A 9,477-nucleotide genomic window follows, 5' to 3' on the forward strand; every position below is an offset into this window, starting at 1 on the left:
TTTGCAGTTTTCAGCCAGAATAAGACGTTTTTAATCTTTTTAATGTAAGTTTTCGTGTTCAAGACAAAAGATCGTCTAAAATAAGCAGTTTTTGTCCAGACTGAAACGTAATTCGAATTTCTGTGCCTGAATAAGGGGTTTTCAGTTTCCTTGATGTAAGGTTTCTTGTTTGTAACAATGAATTAACAAAAATATTTGGTTTTTATCCAAACTGTGGCATAAATCAGCTTTAAGACTATAACGCAAATCATTTGTTTTGTGCTAAAATAAGACGTTTTTAGTCAGTTTGATATAAGTTTTCTTGTTGAAAGCAAAATATTGTCGAAAATCAACCGTTTTTGTCTAAACTGATACAAAATTCGGTGGTTTGTGTCCGAATACAAAGTTTTCAGATTCTTTAATGTTAGGTTTGCTGCTTCTAACAAAGAATCAACGAAAATATTTTGTTTTAATACAAACTGCAATATAAAATGTCTTTATAGGACAAAACATGATGTTTGGCATCTGTTTAATAAAAATTTACTCTTTTGGAAGCATAGAATCATTCCAAATAAGGTATTCTCGTCGAAACTATAATGTAATTAGTATTTTGTGCTAGAATACAGCGTTTTTGTTAGTTTTTTTAACAATTTTGTCTATTTTAGGCAATGAAACGAATAGGATTAGCTGCCTTTATCCAAAGTGATACATAAATTGCTCTTTTATGCCAGATTAATACGTTTTTAGTATATTCGATGTAAGTTTTCTTGTTCAAAGCAAAAGATCGTCTAAAATAAGCCGTTTTTGTTTGAACTGATGAACAATTCAGACTGAGAGTCAACAAAAATAATTTGTTTTAATCCAAACTGATACTTTTTGACCCTATAAGAGTCCTATAAGAGTCCGAGATACGCCGTTCTCGTCAAGTCTATAACGTAATTCGTTTTTTTGTGTCAGAATACGACGTTTTCTGTCTGTTTAATATAAGTTTTTAATAATAATAATAATAATAACAATAACATTAACAATAATAATAATAATAATAATAATAATAATAATAATAATAATAATAAAAATAATAATAGTAATAAAAGTAAGCTTAGTTTTCTAAGCAAAAATGAAGCTTATTTTGTGTGTTATATGAGCATTTTCTCATTTCTATGCAAGAAATCATCTGTGATCTGTGTTTTTAGGCAAGAAATTGTCTAAAATTAATAACTCATTTTAAAACTGGTATAAAAACATTTACTATACAAAAGTTAATAATAATACTAATAATAATAATAATAATAATAATAATAATAATAATAATAATAATATAAATAATAATAATAATAATAATAGTAATAATAATAATAAAAATAATAGAAATAATAATAATAATAATAAAAATAATAATAATAGTAGTAATAAAAGTAAGCTAGGTTTTCTAAGCAAAAATGAAGCTTATTTTGTGTTATATGAGCGTTTTCTCATTTCTATGCAAAAGATAATGTGTGATCTGTGTTTTTAGGCAATCTAAGCCATTTTATAGTTTTTAGGCAAGAAATTGGCTAAAATTAATGACTTGTTTTAAAACTGATATAAAAACATTTACTATACAAAAGTTAATAATAATAATAATAATAATAATAATAATAATAATAATAATAATAATAATAATAATAATAATAATAATAATAATAATAATAATAGTAATAGTAACAAAAGTAATAATAATAATAATACTTTTAATAAGGAAAAATGGAGCTTATTTTGTGTGTTACATGAGCGTTTTCTCATTTCTATGCAAAAGATCATGTGTGATCTGTGTTTTTAGGCAATCTAAGCCATTTTATAGTTTTTAATATTCAACAAAAATTAGCTTTAAAATAAAATGTTTGAAAAACTGAAATTAAACTAAATTAATTGTGTCTAACACTTTAGTAGAGGAAAAAGGAGGAGACATAAAAGTCACAAAAGTCTTAGAGTTGTCTTTAGTCGTCATATTAATAACAATAACATTTATAATAACAATACTAGTAGTACTAAATTTGCTTATATGCAAGCGCTTAATTAAGGTAACAGTTTTTTTGTTTTTTGTTTATATCTCGAAAACAGTTACTCCTATCAATTAAGTGTTTTAACAGAGAATGTCTTGTGATTTAAAATACACTTAATTTATTGGGTCCAATACTTTATTAGAAGAAAAAGAAGGTGACATAAAAGTCACTGAAGTCTTCAGAGTCGTTTTTAAATGCTGCATTTTCGTCTCAAGTTTTTAGTCGTCAAATTAATAACAATAACATTAATAATAATAATAATACTAACTTTACTAAATTTGCTTATATGCAAGCGCTTAATTAAGGTAACAGTTTCTTGCTTATATCTCGAAAACAGTTACTCTTATCAATTTTTATTTTTTTACTAAAATTAAAGCTGATAAAATTTCCTACAAAATAGTTATTTGCATTTTTCATGTAGGACTAACCATAAGCGAGAGATAAGTTTGAAAATAATCAATATTTAAAAAAAAAGTGCTTTAACAGACAATGTCTTGTGATTTAAAATACACTTAATTTATTGGGTCCAATACTTTATTAGAAGAAAAAGGAGGTGACTTAAAAGTCACTGAAGTCTTCAGAGTCGTTTTTAAATGCTGCATTTTCGTCTTAGTCTCAAACATTGAAAACTGGATTACATTTTTGTTCAGTAACTGTTACAGTTTTCACTTTGGTTTTTTGCTTATATCTCGAAAACAGTTACTCCTATAAATTTTTATCTTTCCTTCAAAATTAAAGCTGATAAAATTTCCTACAAAATAGTTTTTAGCATTTTTTTGTAGGACCAACCATAAGCGAGTTATAGAGTTGGATATAAATAATCTTTAACAAAAATTTGCTTTAAAATAAAATGTTTGAAAAACCGAAATTAAACCAAATTAATTAGGTCTAACACTTTAGTAGAGGAAAAAGGAGGAGACGTAAAAGTCACCAAAGTCTTCAGAGTCGTTTTTAATCGTCATATTAATAACAATAACATTAATAATAATAATACTAATAATACTAAATTTGCTTATAAGCAAACGCTTAATTAAGGTAACAGTTTTTTGGTTTCTTGATTATATCTCGAAAACAGTTACTCCTAGCAATTTTTATCTTTTTACTAAAATTAAAGCTGATAAAATTTCCTACAAAATAGTTATTTGCATTTTTCATGTAGGACTAACCATAAGCGAGATATAAGTTTGAAAATAATTAATATTTTAAAAAAAAGTGCTTTAACAGAAAATGTCTTGTGATTTAAAATACACTTAATTTATTGGGTCCAATACTTTATTAGAAGAAAAAGGAGGTGACTTAAAAGTCACAGAAGTATTCAGAGTCGTTTTTAAATGCTGCATTTTCGTCTTCGTCTCAAACATTGAAAACTGAATTACATTTTTGTTTAGTAACTGTAACAGTTTTCACTTTGGTTTTTTGCGTAAATCTCGAAAACTATTATTCCTATCAATTTTTATCTTTTTTTCAAAATTAAAGCTGATAAAATTTCCTACAAAATAGTTATTTGCATTTTTTTTGTAGGACGAACCATAAGCGAGTTATAGAGTTGGATATAAATAATATTTAACAAAAACTTGCTTTAAAATAAAATGTTTGAAAAACTAAAAAATAAAATTTCCTACAAAATAGTAATTTGCATTTTTCATGTAGGACTAACCATAAGCGAGATATAAGTTTAAAAATAATTAATATTTAAAAAAAAAGTGCTTTAACAGAAAATGTCTTGTGATTTAAAATACACTTAATTTATTGGGTCCAATACTTTATTAGAAGAAAAAGGAGGTGACATAAAAGTCACCAAAGTTTTGAGAGTCGTTCTTAGTCGTCATATCAATAACAATAACATTAATAATAATAATAATACTAATAGTACTAAATTTGCTTATATACAAGCGCTTAATTAAGGTAACAGTTTCTTGCTTATATCTCGAAAACTTACATTTTTGTTCAGTAACTGTAACAGTTTTTACTTTGGTTTTTTGCTTATATCTCGAAAACAATTACTCCTATCAATTTTTGTCTTTCTTTCAAAATTAAAGCTGATAAAATTTTCTACAAAATAGTTATTTGCATTTCTTTTGTAAGACCAACCATAAGCGAGTTATAGAGTTGGATATAAATAATCTTTAACAAAAATTTGCTTTAAAATATAATGTTTGAAAAACCGAAATTAAATTGAGTCTAACACTTTAGTATAGGAAAAAGGAGAAGACATAAAAGTCACCAAAGTCTTCAGAGTCGTTTTTAGTCGTCATATTAATAACAATAACATTAATAATAATAATAATGCTGCATTTTCGTCTTCGTCCCAAACATTGAAAACTGAATTACATTTTTGTTCAGTAACAGTTACAGTTTTCTTATTGGTTTTTTGCTTATATCTCGAAAACAGTTACTCCTATCAATTTTTATCTTTCTTTCAAAATTAATGCTGATAAAATTTCCTACAAAATAGTTATTTGCATTTTTCTTGTAGGACCAACCATAAGCGAGTTATAGAGTTGGATATAAATAATATTTAACAAAAACTTGCTTTAAAATAAAATGTTTGAAAAACTAAAATTAAACTAAATTAATTGTGTCTAACACTTTAGTAGAGGAAAAAGGAGAAGACATAAAGGTCACTAAAGATTTCAGAGTCGTCTTTAGTCGTCATATTAATAACAATAACATTAATAATAATATAATAATAATAATAATAGATTTATTGCCATCAATAAATAATACATGGCGCGTCATATAATTATGTACATGTAAGTGTATATGGGACAATACATACATTTATTTTAAATCTGGAGGGTTATCCAGGAACTCTTGGATAGAATAATAACTCATTTCTAATAGTGCGTCCTTTACCTTCTTCTCAAACAGAGCCGGAGCTAGTCTCTTCATCGGGTCCTGAAGCTTGTTATAAAGCTTCGGGCCCCAATGGTCAATGCTGTGCTGTGACACTTTAAGCCGATGGTACGGTGTTGAGAGCGCGTCAGCGTGTCTTGTGTTATGCTCGTGATATGAGCCATTCTTGATGAACTCGTGGAGGTGGTTGTGGACGTACCTCAGACAGCTCAATATGTACGCGGAAGGGATGGTAAGAATTTGTTGTTGTTTGAAGGCTGGGCGGCAGCTTTCCCGATAGTTCATTTGGCACAGGATTCTGATTGCTTTCTTTTGCAGGACGAAGATCTTGTCAGCATCTGATGAAGTACCCCATAGAAGTATACCATAGGTGGCTTTGCTGTGGAAGTTAGCAAAGTATGTCACCCTTGCAGCTTGGGGAGTTGAGATATTCTTGATTCTTCTGATACTGAATAAAGCTGATGCTAGGTTTTTGCAGGTTTCCTGAATGTGGTCCTTCCAAGATGCTTTGCTATTTAGGTAAAATCCCAAGAATTTTACCGATGTGACGTTGGTGGGTTTTGAAGATATAAATAGTTCCTGAGTCTTGTCTCCATTGAGTTTCAGTTTATTTGCTGTGAACCATTCATTGGCATCTTCAAGGATTTTTCTCATTTTTGGTTTTAGCGTATCCTCTGTTTCTTCTTTGATGCAGAAGGAAGTGTCATCCGCATATAGACACTGTCCATCCACTCTCATATTGATAGGCAAGTCATTTACATAGATTATAAATAGCAGTGGACCGAGGATTGATCCCTGGGGCACTCCACACCTTGTTGGCAGAGGCTTTGACCATTTTTCATTCCATTTTACTATCTGGGTTCTATTTTCAAGGTAGGACTTAAAAATTTCTTGCGTGATCCCTCGTATCCCATAGTGTTGTAATTTTTGTAGAATCAACTTGTGTGGCAGGGTGTCAAACGCTTTGCTTAGATCGCACATCGCTACTTCTACCATTTCTCGGTTATCTAGGGCTCTTGTTATTTTCTTGTATAGATCCAATGCTGCAGTAATGGTTGATCTACCACTTCTATAGCCATGTTGTGACTCACTAAATAAGTCATTTTGCTCAAGATACTTCATTAAACGATTCTTCAGAGCAGCCTCGAAGACTTTTGAAATTGTAGGTAGAATAGAGATTGGTCTAAATTTGTTGATGTTTTCTACTTCGCCTTTTTCTTTTGGAACCGGAATAATTTTTGCCACCTTTAACTCGTCAGGAAAGTATCCTTCAATAAAACTTTTGTTTATGAGCATAGTAAGTGGATTTGTAATTTCTAGTAGTATTTCTTTCAAAAATGACGTAGACATATCGTACACATCTTTGGAGTTTTTGCATTTTAAGGATCTTATCAGTCTTGTGACCTCTTCTTCACTAACAGGCGCTAACCAAAACGATTTTGCATTGCTTTTACACGCCTTGAGGAAATCACAAGGATCTTTGTCGATTTTTTTTATACTGTCTGACGTTTTCTCTCCTATCGTGGCAAAGTAGAGATTGAGGTCGTCGGCATTCAATTTGCATTCTTTGGTATTGCTTGTCTTCGTTTTTGTATTGATGATTTTCCAAATGGCTTTTTGCTTATTATCAGCATTGTTTAGGATATAAGCGTTGTAGTTTCTGTGGTTTTCTTCAATTTCTTGGAAGTAGCTGCGTTTATATGACTTGAAGACCTCAGCTGATTGTTGGCTTTTCTCAACTCTTGCTATTGTTTGTAGAGCTTCTAGTGTATTTTTCATACTCATGATTTTTTTACTAATCCACGTAGGTCTCTTATTGAATTTTGGTTTATTAATTTTTTCTTTTCTAGGGAAGAATTTGTCAAAGGCAGCTGTCAGAGTTGTATGGAAGACAGTGTAGGCCTCTTTTGCATTACGGTGTTTGAAGACACGAGCCCACTCAATTCCGGTTAAGTACTCCTTAAAGTAGTAAGTATTCTGTTCATTTATTCTTCTGTATATATGTTTTTCTGGTTTTCTAGGTTCTTGCACTGGGTTCTTAATCTTCAGGACTTGACAGTAGTGATCAGACATGCACCAACTTTTTGTCTCTTTTGAGAAGATTTCTTCTATGTTAATATTTGAAAATATATTATCTATGCAGCTAGAAGAAGTTTCAGTTGTTCTAGATGCCTCTCTCATTAGTGGTTGCATACCATATGTTGTGAAAGTTTCGATTAATAAAGATTGTTCGACGCCATCCTTGAGAATATTGGTGTTAAAGTCCCCAGCGACAATGTATCGTCTAGAGTGGTTCCTTTGTGTCAGGTTTTCTAGTGCTTCATTAATTTTATCTATGAAGTGCTTGAAGTTCTGATTTGGAGATCGATATACCGCCATTATTATTAAGTTTTTTGAAGGAATCTCAGCAGCTGAGATTTCTGCAGTGAATTCTTCACATAGGGGTCTAATGCCTTCAATATTTTTTGCGGAAATACCCTCCCTTGTTGCGATTAAGGATCCGCCATGCTGGTTAAGTGATCTGCTAAAGTGGCTTATAATATTATATCCTGGGATGGTTAAGCTTTCCAGGGTGTTGTCCTTGCACCAGTGCTCAGTGATAATTACAATGTCTACTTCGTCTTCTGTTAACTGTATAGTCAGTGCGTCTATTTTTTTCGATAGTGATTGTATGTTATAGTTTATTATTGTGGTTAGGTTTTCAAAACCTACCGATTTGTTGGGGTCTTCGAAAAAACTTGAACCTCTGTATGGTTAGGTTTTCGGGCCACGACTCAGGTTTCATCATTTCTTCTACTAATTCAAATCGTAGTCCAACTTTAAAGGATTTATTTTGACTCTTATTGTTGATGTGCTTGGGTAGTTCTTCCACGGTGAAATGTTCATCAGGATGTAGTTGTTTGAGATAATTTGATACTTTATCTTCTGTCGTAGTACTTGTTGCACGGCCAACAAACAGCCATCCCATCTTACGGGCGCCTCTGAAGCCGTCAGCCTCATCTACTCTAGCTGTCCCTGTGATTACGTCCTGTTTCGATTTTTTTGCAACCTTTGTCCTGATGTCTTTTTCTTTTTCGTCGTTTCGTTGGTTTAATGATTGGCTTGTTTCGGGTTTTTTGTCCTGGACTGTGTTACCCTCCTTGTCAACTTGTTTTTTTTGCTTGTTGTTTTCTATCTCCCTGTCAGATGGCTTGTTACTTTTTTTCTGAGCTTTTACGTTCGTCAGGTTTTCTCTTTCTTGGTTTGTGATGACATCTGTGTGTCCTTTGTTGGATCTTGTTATTGGTTTGGACGATTTGGTTTGTGACTCCGCTAACAGCTGATCTAACCTTTGTATTGTTCCGTTTTGATTTTGTATTTGTTTCAGACAGTCGTCAATTTTTCCCTTAAGGTTACTTACAATATCTATAAGGTGTCTCATCGCTTCCTCTTGCGAGGGTCTGATTCTGCAGGAGTCGCACACCCATTTGATATTTTCCTTGTAGTTATCTAGTACCTTGATTTCTCCAGGTTTGTATGGGCTGCATGCATAGTGAATGCATGTGTTGCACTTTCCATAACAAAGGATCACTTTGTCGATGTTTATATTTACTGATTCACGGCACTGTTTACAGACGTGTGTCGTGGTCGCCATTTTAGAGCTACGCGTATTCGTAATTCTAATAGTAACTAATAGTACTAAATTTGCTTACATGCAAACGCTTAATTAGGGTAACAGTTTTTTGGTTTCTTGCTTATATCTGGAAAACAGTTACTTATATCAATTTTTATATTTTCACTAAAATTAAAGCTGATAAAATTTTCTACAAAATAGTTATTTGCATTTTTCATGTAAGACTAACCATAAGCGAGATATATGTTTAAAAATTATTAATATTTAAAAAAAAAGTGCTTTAACAGAAAATGTCTTGTGATTTAAAATACACTTAATTTATTGGGTCCAATACTTTATTAGAAGAATAAGGAGGTGACATAAAAGTCGCTGAAGTCTTCAGAGTCGTTTTTAAATGCTGCATTTTCGTCTTCGTCTCAAACATTGAAAACTGAATTACATTTTTGTTCAGTAACTGTAACAGTTTTTACTTTGGTTTTTTGCTTATATCTCGAAAACAATTACTCCTATCAATTTTTATCTTTCTTTCAAAATTAAAGCTGATAAAATTTCCTACAAAATAGTTATTTGCATTTTTCATGTAGGACTAACCATAAGCGAGATATAAGTTTGAAAATAATTAATATTTAAAAAAAAAGTGCTTTAACAGAAAATGTCTTGTGATTTAAAATACACTTAATTTAATGGGTCCAATACTTTATTAGAAAAAAAAGGAGGTGACATAAAAGTCACTGAAGTCTTCAGAGTCGATTTTAAATTCTGCATTTTCGTCTTTGTCTCAAACATTGAATACTGAATTACATTTTTGTTTAGTAACAGTTACAGTTTTCTTATTGGTTTTTTGCTTATATCTCGAAAACAGTTACTCCTATCAATTTTTATCTTTCTTTCAAAATCAAAGCTGATAAAATTTCCTACAAAATAGTTATTGGCATTTTTTTTGTAGGACCAACCATAAGCGAGGTATAGAGTAGGATATAAATAATC

At 30.8% G+C, this 9,477-nt stretch overlaps 1 long non-coding RNA gene across 3 annotated transcripts; it reads left to right on the top strand.

Moving 5' to 3' along the window:
* The first annotated feature begins 4,704 nt into the window (after nt 1-4,704).
* Nucleotides 4,705-7,116, top strand: LOC135265408 (uncharacterized). Of its 3 annotated transcripts, none has more exons than XR_010333060.1 (3): nt 4,705-5,750; nt 6,728-6,845; nt 6,899-7,116. It is a non-coding gene; the product is annotated as an uncharacterized LOC135265408 (long non-coding RNA). The 3 variants fall into 3 exon arrangements; XR_010333061.1 differs by having other exon boundaries at nt 4,705-5,109; nt 5,196-6,845; XR_010333059.1 differs by having other exon boundaries at nt 4,705-6,845.
* Nucleotides 7,117-9,477: the final 2,361 nt, after the last annotated feature.

The sequence above is a fragment of the Tribolium castaneum genome, chromosome 2 (genome assembly GCF_031307605.1).
Source record: "Tribolium castaneum strain GA2 chromosome 2, icTriCast1.1, whole genome shotgun sequence".
NCBI classification, from domain to species: Eukaryota; Metazoa; Arthropoda; class Insecta; order Coleoptera; family Tenebrionidae; genus Tribolium; species Tribolium castaneum.